The 12,065-nt window shown below is 31.8% G+C and overlaps 1 long non-coding RNA gene across 2 annotated transcripts; it reads left to right on the top strand.

The window, feature by feature from the left end:
- Positions 1–7,313: 7,313 nt before the first annotated feature.
- On the top strand, positions 7,314–8,352 carry LOC114317980 (uncharacterized). 2 transcript variants are annotated; one of them, XR_014335480.1, is made up of 2 exons: positions 7,314–7,485; positions 7,581–8,352. It is a non-coding gene; the product is annotated as an uncharacterized LOC114317980 (long non-coding RNA). The 2 variants fall into 2 exon arrangements; XR_014335481.1 differs by having other exon boundaries at positions 7,565–8,352.
- The last annotated feature ends 3,713 nt before the right edge of the window (positions 8,353–12,065 follow it).

Genomic DNA, 12,065 nt, shown 5'->3' with positions numbered 1-12,065 from the left:
GTATATATATATATATATATTTTCGAGACCGATGAGATGAATGATTTAGATTATTGTTGCAAGCCCAATTTCACATATCAGAATTACAATAAAGTCTTGGCAAATGACTTCTTCCTATCAGCTCTGCTCTTGTATTTTCATTAATTTTTTTTTCTTTTTCTTTTCTCTTTTAACAGTCAGTCGTGGAGCTGGTATAGAATGTTAAAATTTGTCCATAAATACATACAAACACACAGACCATCTCTTCTGGCAAAAAAAACCCACCTATTCCTACTATATTCATCATGGGTACACTAATTCTTGTGTTACTTTTCCTTTCTTCTTCTTCTTCTTCTTCCCTTCTGCTCATGACTCAAGCATCCACGTCGGTTCCTGCGTTCTACGTGTTTGGAGATTCAACTGTTAATACAGGAAACAACAACAACATTGAAGATGGTATCAAGGCAAACTTTTACCCTTATGGCGTCGACTACAACAATCAATCCACCGACCATGTTACAAACGGATTAACTGCCGCTGATTTCATGGGTAACTACTATTTTCAAGTTTCTTTGAGTTTTGAGTTTTGTTCGACTAAAACACCAATACACAACCTTCATAGCAAAAACAAAACTCAAACCCCCAAAAACTCAAAGAAACTTGAAAATAGTAGTTACCAAATAGTGCCTTGGTGTAATGTGGGCCATATATGTAAGATAAATCTAATCCATATATTTAAATTTTAAATATTTTATGAATATATTTTTCCAATTATGTAAGATTAAATTTCTAAATTGGAAAAAAAAAAGATTAAATTCAAACTATGATGTCTAGATTACGAAAGAATTGAATATTCAAATTATGAAATAAAATTAATTCTTAAATATTTTACTGTTGCCATATTGGTCTGTTTACCCGTAAAATGATGTCCTACTTGTGGGCTAAGTTTGATAGCTTTCTTCTGATGGGTCAGGCTAACATGTTTGGTACATAGACGGACAAATAGTTCGACATTCGAGCCTTACATGATGAGAGACATATAGACACAAATCGGTCAGTTACCAAAACCCCCGTGTTTTACAAATCGCGTCTCATGATCCAATCGTTGTGTCATTTTGCCAAGTGGATAGGCACCTCATCACCACTATATATACATGTCCACAATCATTGTCCTATCATATCAGATACAACATACGTACGACTTGCCCGACCAATACACATAACAAAACCATTGTCGGACAATTGCACGTTCGTTTTCGAGATCCAAACTAGTTTCTGCAAAAGGAGTAGGAGGGGAAAGCAGCATGGATGCAGAGTCGAACAAGTGACATTGGTACTGGTGGTGGTTCTTCGCCTCATCTTTCTTCCCTTAGGTATAGGTCCAGGGCCATTGGGGCTGCCGCCATTGTACGAGCTCCTCCTCTTCCCTATGGTGGCTGCTGTCATCTTCATTTTCCTTTCTCAAGCCCCCAAGTGATCCTCTCATTATATTATATGTAAATAAACTAACATATAGTTATAATATAATATTGAATAATTAATCTGGTGGTATGACTGCCATAATGGATTCAATAGTTAATTGGGGGTTAAATTTTGTGTTTTGCTGTCAATTTTCAAATTCAGTCAGGTAATATCCTTCTAATCCATTATCAGTATGCTTAATTAATTTCCTCATGTTATATAGTTCCAGATTAATCAAAACAAGTGTTTCTTGCCATTACAATAAAATTTAATAAGAGTTTGTACTTGATCAACGTGTTTTGGATACTAGATTTGGATAGAGATGTATAGGGAATGGAAAAAAAAAAAAAAAAAAAAAAAGAAAACATAAGAAAATTGGAAAAAAAAAATCTTAAATTTCATTTACACTTCCCTTTTGTTTACTTTTCTCTCTACAAAATATATATATTCATATTCAAAAACCGAATACACCACCTCACACATATCCTTTACGGCAATCATTTCACTATTGAATCCATTATGGTAGCCATACCACCAGATTAATTATTCAATATTATATTATTACTATATGTTAGTTTATTTACATATAATATAATGAGAGGATCACTTGGGGGCTTGAGAAAGGAAAATGAAGATGACAGCAGCCACCATGGGAAAGAGGAGGAGCACGTACAATGGCAGCAGCCCCAGTGGCCCCGGACCCATACCTAAGGGAAGAAAGATGAGGCAAACAACCACCACCAGTATCAATGTCACTTGTTTGACTCCGCATCCATGTTGCTCTCCCCTCCTACTCATTTTGCAGAAACTAGTTTGGATCTCGAAAACAAATGTGCAATTGTCCGACAATGGTTTTGTTATGTGAATTGGTCGGGCAAGTCGTACGTATGTTGTAATTGATACGATAGGACAATGATTGTGGACATGTATATATAGCGGTGATGAGGTGCCTATCTACTTGGCAAAATGACACAACGGTTGGATCATGAGACGCGATTTGTAAAATGCGGGGGTTTTGGCAACTAACCGGTTTGTGTCTATATGTCTCTCATCATGTAAGGCTCGAATGTCGAACTGTTTGTCCGTCTATGTACCAAACATGTTAGCCTAACCCATCAGAAGAAAGCTATCAAACTTAGCCCATAAGTAGGACATCATTTTACGGGTAAACAGACCAATATGGCAACAATCAAATATTTAAGAATTAATTTTATTTCATAATTTGAATATTCAATTCTTTTGTAATCTAGACATCATAATTTGAATTTAATTTTTTTTCCTTTCCCTTTTAGTAATGTAATCTTACATAATTGGAAAAATATATTCATAAAATATTTAAAATTTAAATATATGGATTAGATTTATCTTACATATATGGCATTTCCTACAACACCTTGAAGAAGATTATTGGTGATGAGAGAGATCCACCATAGAGGGAGTTAAAGAGAGAACATGTAGAGAGGGAGTTGAATAGAAGTGTTTGGGGGAGAGAGAGAGAGAGAGAGATAGAGAGAGAGGGGGTTTGGGAGAGACTTGGCTCCAAGCAATATATATAGGGATTGAGTGGTTGTTTGGGGTGATGCTAAAAGAGTAAAAAAGTTCCGATTGCCAATTACCTAAAAAAGTCAAATGTTACATTATTTTCTTCACCAATAATTTTTTTCAGCAACTTTCAAATATAGCAATAATTTTTCAGCTTTTAAAGAAAATTATAAAGTTACTAAAAATATCAATCTCAAACAACAATTAATATAATACTATAAGCACAAATTGTATATACATGGTAATGCTCTGGTATGTAATATACACCATAACACCGTATGCTACCTTACAAAAAATTATGTAATTTTTCATAAACTTATATAAGTGATCTTACAAATCACAAATTTGTGAAATTTCTCTGTGATAAACTAAAATTTCTCTAATAATATTATTGAGAAATCTTAACTAATAAGAAAAATCATATTGGATCCCTCTTACTACCAGAAATTAGATAGTGATGTTTCACTAATTTTTCCATATACTACTTCAAAATAAAATAAAAAAAAATTAAAAAATAGTAAAAGGTTCCACTGATTGATCTTATGCCATATAAAGTGCGTTGGAAGGTGTTGACTAGTTTTGCCTTCCATAATAAATCTAATTCGATATGTAATCTTAGTTTTTAAAAATATTTCCTACTATTTTTTATGTTTATTTTAACCGTGTATATTTCATTCACAACTATGACATATTCCCATAGATTTTACAACCGATTGGATAAGCTTTTTATTTATTTTTTTTATAGAAAAAATGAAATTATTATTGGTAAAACAAAAAGTGAATATCTATACTATATATTAACTAAAAGTGATCATTTGGGCACTCCAATATTTTTAACTAAATATCTAAATTTTTGAATTAAAAATTAATTTTTTAAAAAAGCTACGAACTAACCCATTAAACCAATAATTATAATAAAAAAATATTAATTATCTCGTTAGTTTCGATTTCTAAAATAAAAAATAAAAAATTCCTTTCTTGATTTCCTAAATCTATTCTCTCTAAAAAATTTAAAAGGAAAATTTGTAATATCTCCAAAATATTAATTTAAAACTTTTAATTTTATGATTATTGAAAATTGAGAAATATACATATAACAAAACATTACAACTATAGATAATGGTTTCCATATAATTTCACAGATTTTACGATCGATTTGGTCAGCGTAGTCTTTTTTTTTTTCAATTTTTTTATATGGAAAATGAAATCTTTACTGGCATTGGGTCTAATTTAAAAAGAGTATAAGACATTAGATTCAGTGGGTATTTTTTTGTTGGTGAGAGATCCACCATTTGTCAAATAATTTGGTGAGAACTAGGGTTACAAACGAACCAAGTCGAGCCGAGCTTTGCTAAGCTTGAGCTCCGCTCGTTTACTTATCGAGCTTGTTTATTAAGCTCGAGCTCGGCTCGGCTCGTTAATATCAATGAAACTCGAACTCGACTCGATAATTTTTTTAAATATTATTTATATGATTTAAATAAAAAATATTATTTATATTATTTAATATATAAATAATGTATTTATACTATTATTTATATATTATTCAATATATGAATAATATATTTATTATATAATTTAAATAAAGATAAACGAGCCAAACTTGACGAACCAAGCTTATGTGAGCTCGAGCTCGGCTCATTTACTAAACGAACTGAGCCGAACCGAGACCTTAACGAGCCAAGCTGAGCTTGTTCATGAATAGTTCTGTTCATTTGCAGCACTAGTGAGAAGTCCTTTTGTTATTTAGGATGACGTTTTATTTCTAATTTTATCCCTTATCTATCTGTTGAATTTTTTTTTGCTATTTGTTTAATTTTTTTGACTATCTATACAACTATTTTTTTTTTTTTATCTTTTTAATTTTTTGACTATCTATTTAATTTCTTTTCCTTATCTGTTCAAACATCTGTGATGTCCCGGGTCTTAGACTTGACCGGTATTGCGTAATCTGATAGTTTGTTTTACTTACGGCGTTTTGATTATCATATTGGGTCGTTGAGATTTCAATTATACTCTTACTTAACATCTCTTAACATTTCCAAGTTAAAATTTTGAGTTTTGTTGGAACTTGTGTCGGGGTGTGAAATCAAAATTTTGGCTTTGGCTGGCAAAACTACTCGCGTGGATTTGGCAACTGCTCAAGCAGAATCACATAGAGTTTTTGGGAAATTTATGTACAGAATCCACTCGTGCGGATCTGAAAACCGCTCGTGCGGAATTTTGTTGAAAATCTGTGTTGTTCACTATCTTGAACCGCTAGTGAGAGGCATCATAATCCGCTCGTGCAAATTTCAGCATGTCTGTCTCGAATTCCACAAACTAAGGCCAAAAACGTGTTTTGTACACTTTCACTTCTCTCTCTCTATATATATATATATTCATCTTTTATCTTCCTTCTCTTTACAAACCCATCCAAATCCAAACTTCTCTCTAAGATTTAGCAAAAACCTTCAAGAATTTGATAAGGATTTTTATACCAAATCGAAGAGGGCGATGAGGGCTACGTTTACACCGATCGAATCAAGTTTTCATCAACATTGAATTCTAGGATTTTCATCTCCTTCCTCTCCCAAGCTTAAGGTAGGGACATTCTTAGAGTTATATATACATTTTTGCAAGTCTATGCTTGTTTGAAGTATTTCTTTCATGTTTGAACTATGGTTTGGGTTCATGAACTCTAGATGGGTTTTTAAGGTGGATTTCTCTATATTTCCAAAACGTTTTAGAGTATGAGCTATATATTCTAAAGTGTGAGTGTTGTTTTGGAAAAATCCTTTCAAAAATGGGACAAAAACCTAGTTTTTATGGAAATCCTAAAAATTTGGGGATTTTGGAAAAGATGATGAGGTATTGTGAATTTCATGCTTGATAAACTATTTTGTGAATAAATAGTGGAGAAATTTCTATAGTTGTATCAAATGAGGGATTTCATGGAGAAATGAGAACTTTTGATTTTGAAGCTTGATGAATAGCTTGTTGAGTTTTCTTGGAAGGACTAAGTTTAAAATAATGATTATTATGTGAAAAATGTTTGCATGATGATCTTGCTATATTATCTCTTGGAAGATATATATTATGATGTTACATTGATAAGAGATACGAAAATTTTGATCATAATGGAGGATTGTGTGGTAGAAATTAAAAATGGAACTATATTAATGCATTGTTACATGTTGCATTACCATTCCACTTCATCTTTGTTATCATTGATTTGGAATTTTGCATTTGAAAATTATTGCTTTGAGAAATGAATTGTTTTGTGAAACAAGATCATCTCGAATTGTTTTGGGATAAATACGTTGGTAAGTCCAGATAAGGGGTGTAGTTTGGTATTGATTAAGCTGGTCTGAGTGTCTATGGTGAAAGACCAAAAACACGCACGGAAGAGATATCACGTGCCTTCCCGTTAGCAATCGGTAAAGTGGTGATTGGTAGTGCTTGATATACCTACTTGCAGACACCAACCTAGGAATTACCTGTGTTGTATTTACCACCCCTTGAAACTATATTCAAATTCAAACTTACTTGGATAAGGTTCAAAGGGTCATGCTACATGGGCGCCCAATTTCTAACACATGTAATACGGAATGGAATTGAGGCAGTGGGGTATTATGTATGGTTAAGATAATATAAAATGATATAATTATTTTTTACTATTGAATGGAGGTGAAAAATAATTCATAGTCATTTTTCTAATACCACAATCCCTTAGTATTTAATTAATTCCCAATTTCTCCTCATTTGTTCCTCTCTTATTTCTTAAATTTATATTTAATTTAATTATATATTTGCATTTTATGTTATAGATGAATAACATTAGTACAACATCACACTGATATGTATGAGAAAATTTGTTTAAAATGTATTTAGAATTTACAATATTTGAATGGGATTTATTTACATTATAAATTAAATTATAAACACTTTCCTTGGTGTATATTTCTGTTGAAAAAAAATATATTATTCAAAATTTAAAATGTGGAGAATTTTTTTAAAAAATATTTAAAATTTAAAATGTGTAAATTATATTTATTAATTTATAAGGTAGATTCATGTTCTGTTTGAAAAGAATTGAATAAACAATTTATTTTTATTTATTTTTTTATATAGTGCGGTTGAAATAAGGCAAAAGCAAATAATAGAATAATGCTTGGGACCCCTTTTTGGGGGTCACCCCCTCACCCCTTTGCCATGTGGCAGGGGGTGATTGGAGGAGCAGGAAAAAAAAGAAAAAGAAAAAGAAAAGGTAACCAATGAGAGAGAAAGGGGGTCAAAGGGGTGGGGGGGAAAGGGGGATGAATCATTACTCTAATGTAATAATACCCCCACGCATTGCTTTTCAGTTTTGTTTCCTTTTGTTTTCTGCCCTAGCATTCACCCTTTCTCTAACTGCGTCGCCTCTCGCTTTCTCTCCAATGTCTCCATCTCTCTTTCCAATCTTTCCCCACCTGTTAATCGCCACTGCCCATTGTCACCGCTTGTCATCGCCACAAGCAAAAGGTAAGTTCTCCACTCTCTCTCTCTCTCTCTCTCTCTCTGTTAATTTTTCGGAGCCCTAATTTTAATAAATTTAAATCAGCCTAATTCAATTTCAGAATGATCAATCTGAAGCCGCCAAAATGATCGAGCGTCCTTGGCATCGTCATTGCCGCCTATGATATGTCAGGTTGTTTATTTTGTGAGAAAATGTTTGGTGGCCACAAAATTTGAACCACAGAATTTGTGGTTCAAATAGCCCGAAACTGTCAAAACGATGTCGTTTTGCGTCGTTTTGAGTGTTTTAAGCCATTTGAGCCACAGAATTTGTGACCCCTAACATTGCTGTTTGTGATGTCACTACCTCTCTGGTTGTTAATCTTGGTACTTTTCTCTTACTTCTCTCCCTTAATTTCATAATCAGATTCTTGATTTTATTTCATTTCATTTTTGTATTTATAGTTTTATTGGTTTTGATATTTTGGGGCCTTTTTCTTCAATCATTTTTTTATTTTTTCCTTTAAATTTGCAGAATGAGTTTTTATTTTATTTTTTTTTTTTTATGTGTACGAAGGTGTAGATACATCACTTATCCTGTCATTCTTCTCTCAGGCTTTGGCTTTTGACTTTGTTCTGTGGAAGCATATTGTTGTACCATCATCATAAACTAGTGGTAAAATTATCATTCTTGTCACCATCATCAGCTTATAGCTTCACAAAACCTAACGAAGTTTTGGGTTTTGATGTATATATTTGTACCTGCAATGTATGTATTTATTCAAGTATCTTAAATTGTTTGTTTTGGAATTATGGGTTATATTGTACTTCTCTTTGTTTGGGTATCTAACAAGGTCTAGGAATATCCACAGTGGCTGCTCCTTTATTTTGATATTTTGTTTCTTTATTTATTAGAATGCAAGTGATGGGTTGAATGTGGGTTCACTATTGAATTCCAATGAATTGACAATTTTTACTTTGTGTAGTGCAATTTTTTGTGCTTTGCACCAATGTTTTAAAACCCGGACCGGCCGGTCGAACCGGGAACTGGGCCTTGTTCCGGTCCGGTTAGCCCTCTAAAACCGAAGTAGGATGAAAACCAACTTAGAAATGCAAAATCAGTAAACCTGGCGGTTGAACCGAGAAAACCGGTGACCCGGTCCCGGTTCGGTGGGTTGGACTGATGTTTTTTTACTATTTTTTTTTAATTTTCTTTCTTTCTTTTCTTTCTTATATATTTATATATATATATTATATATAAATATATTTCAAAATTTTGACTAAAAATTTTTACTTCAAGAGTCTGCTCTCATGAGGAAGAGTCTCATTGAAAGTTTGAGAAAATTGTGAAAGTCTATTCCCTATTTATAGGAAAAGAATTTTCAAAAAGAACCTACAAAATTCTATGTGGGATTTAATCAAATTATTTGAAACATATTGATTGGAGGGAGAGTTGAAATTTTCATTTCCCTCCAAAATTAAACCTAACATTCAATCAATTTGTTTGGAGGGAATGTTTAAAAAATTTTATTTCTTTAAAACAAGTAACTTTTTTTTATCAATTATGACTTTATTAAATATTATTAATAAATACTATACAACAATTTTTTTTTTATTTGAGTATTTATATGTATTTTTATTTATTTATAATTTATAATTATATTTTTTAATTATGACGTCACGCTTCGACTGTTTTGACCCGACGGTTGAACCGGTGACCCGTCTACCTGGTCCCTTTTCCAATTCGCTCACCAGTCTGGGTTTCAAAACATTGCTTTGCACATCTTAATATTGATTTTTCATTAAAGATTATGATTAGTGAAATGTCAGAGAGTCTTGATTTGAATCAGGCCTTCAAAGGTTCTGACATTGTAAAAAAAGGAGATTAAAATGATTCTTAGTCAGCAAAAGTTGGTGTTTTTTTAATTTGCATATCTTAAATGATTCTCTCTCTAGAATCTTCTCTCTTACACCATCTCTCATTCACTCATGTTTTTTTATTAATGAAGTGATTATCGGATCGTTCTAAATATTTTTATAAATAATATATATTGCGTGCCCTTCTCTATTAATAAAATTGCACTCATGTTTAATATCAATAATAAATTTAAAATAAAACCTCATAATCATATAATAATTGTTGTAATTACCTTTAAGCTTTGTAAGTAATAATACAAACTAAATCATAATTACTATTTTATTTTTATTAAAAAAACTCCAACAACAGGGTAGTCTTTCTGGCTATTATAATATTATTGCATTTGCAGATGCCATTCACACAGAAACCAAAGCCTGAGTTGTAATGTCTACAGTCCGAATTGTCTTCACATTTTATAGCCTTTATTTCATTGATTCCTGACATGCTCGAAGCTTGCATTGCTGCAAATCATTTATCACAACCAATTACAAGGGTTTCAAGAATTAATTTTTTTATTCTCAAAAATAAAAAATTTGTTATAAAAAATGATTGGCAATCAATTTCTATCATTGCTAGAAGATCATTTCAAGTAAAATAAAATAAAAAGAAAAAAGAAAAGTAAATTACAAATATATCTTCTGAATTTTATTTAAAATATGAATTACTCCTATATTTTTAAAAATTGCATCACGCCCCAAATTTATAATCGCATAATAAATGATCATTTTATTAATAAATAATTAAGTCAATTAATAGTTTATAATAATGTCAGAAATATGTTTCAATTAAAAAATTTGATAATTTTATTGTTACATAGGAAAATAGTTAGAAATTTCATTTTTTGTGTTAATTCTAGTAAATAAAAAATTTAGACAATGTGTAATTTGTAAGTTCCAAAATCATAAGGGACAATCCGTATTTTGAGCAAAACTCAAGAGGTGTATTTGTAATTTTTCAAAAAAAAAAAAAAAAAAGAAAAGAAAAGAAAGAAAGAAAACACTTTTAGTGACAAAACTTTAGACGTGTTGCTAATAAATATACTTTTGGGAGCAAAACAATTTGATTCCAAAAAGATAAGATTTCATCACTAAATGTCCAATTTCGTGGAATTGGGGATCTTGCTATGCCGATTTGTGCAAGCTCGTTCTCAGTCTCTTTCGATAATTCGAACTATTCATATTGTAGAATTCGTTGAGTAAATCATCCATACAAAAAATCAAGTTGATTAAATATTCATAACCCTATAACAAAAGCACATTAGTTAGTTTTTTTTTTATAATTAAATTAAGGTTCACATAATTTTGATAATTTTTAAAAAATAATTGGGACCTAATCATGGGATTATGAATATCTGATTAAATTTATTTTTTTGGATGGATAATATTTTTGACAAACTCTATAATATAAACCATTCGAATCGTCAAAAAAAAGTCCAATATCGACTCCTATTACAAGTCACAAAGGCACAACAAATCCCAAATTTGTCACCACAGCAATAATTTGTTGTATAGTTTGTCCTTTTCAATTTTTGTTTTTAAAATCTTATAATTTGTTGTATTGTATGTTTCTCAAATGTTTATGTTATAGCAGTGTGCACGAAATACTTATATCGTAGTAACTGTCAAACTTTGGAAATCCTATGGTTTGCATCCGTTTAGGAGTTACTATCATATGTATTATACCACAAAAATGTGTAATTTTATTATAAAATTTCATAACATCAATAATAAAATGTATAACCTCGCCACAAACTGGCGTAAACAAAATTTTCAAAAATTTGTAGTTGATGTTGCAAAACTTTGTACCTTGGTTACAGTATTTTTTGTTTCATCAATTTATCACAATGTTACATATTTTGTAATCGACATTACGGAATTTTATGATAAAATTATATATTTTGTAATAAGATGCATATGGTATACATCCCTAAAGGGGGTGCACACCATTGCATTTTCTGTCAAACTTCTATGAGTGTGAGAGAAAAGAGGACAAACCAAACACATTTCCGAGGAGGATGGCCAAGAAAACTGTGGGGGCATATTTTCGTGAATGACAACACGAGACCAAGGTGGCACCGAAGTGCCAACCAAGGCCAAGGTGCCACGCTTCTTAGTCATAGCGCCGAGGTGATCTCAGCTAGGCCAAGATTATCTGTGGAGATACCGGAATCCGAGATGAACGGATAAGGGACCAGAGTCCTAGAATGGGGGAGGAACTCCGTCTGGATAAGGATTAAACTCTTAGGGAGTTTATCTCTATCTATTTGAGAGTTCAGGATAAGCATTGAGCCAGAGTCCATTGAAGTTAGGCTTCTACAGAGATCAGGTTAGTGCTGGCTATAAAAGTAAGGCACCCTCATGGGTCTAAGGTATGCTCTTTGTATCCTAGCTAGTGAGTTAAGCACTGTTTGATATCTTTGAGAGATAATTAAGTACTGACTTGATCGTCGGAGCGTCCCCGGGTGGACGAACCACCGCCGAAGTCTTATCTTTCTATAACAAGTTGTTCGGGCTTAATCTATGCTCTTCAGCTGAGTTTCCCGTTTGGTTGTGTGGTCGGAAATCAACACCCACAAAAACCATCTTCAAAATATATATATATATATATATATATATATATATATCAGCAGTGCACTCGTACTATGCACCAAAATTCTTTTTAGAAAAAAAAAAAAAAAAAGGATAGTTTA

The sequence above is a fragment of the Camellia sinensis genome, chromosome 7 (genome assembly GCF_055761805.1).
Source record: "Camellia sinensis isolate YWXY chromosome 7, ASM5576180v1, whole genome shotgun sequence".
Lineage (NCBI taxonomy): Eukaryota > Viridiplantae > Streptophyta > Magnoliopsida > Ericales > Theaceae > Camellia > Camellia sinensis.
Note: the sequence above shows the minus strand (reverse complement) of the source record. Positions and strands in the feature narration are given on the sequence as shown.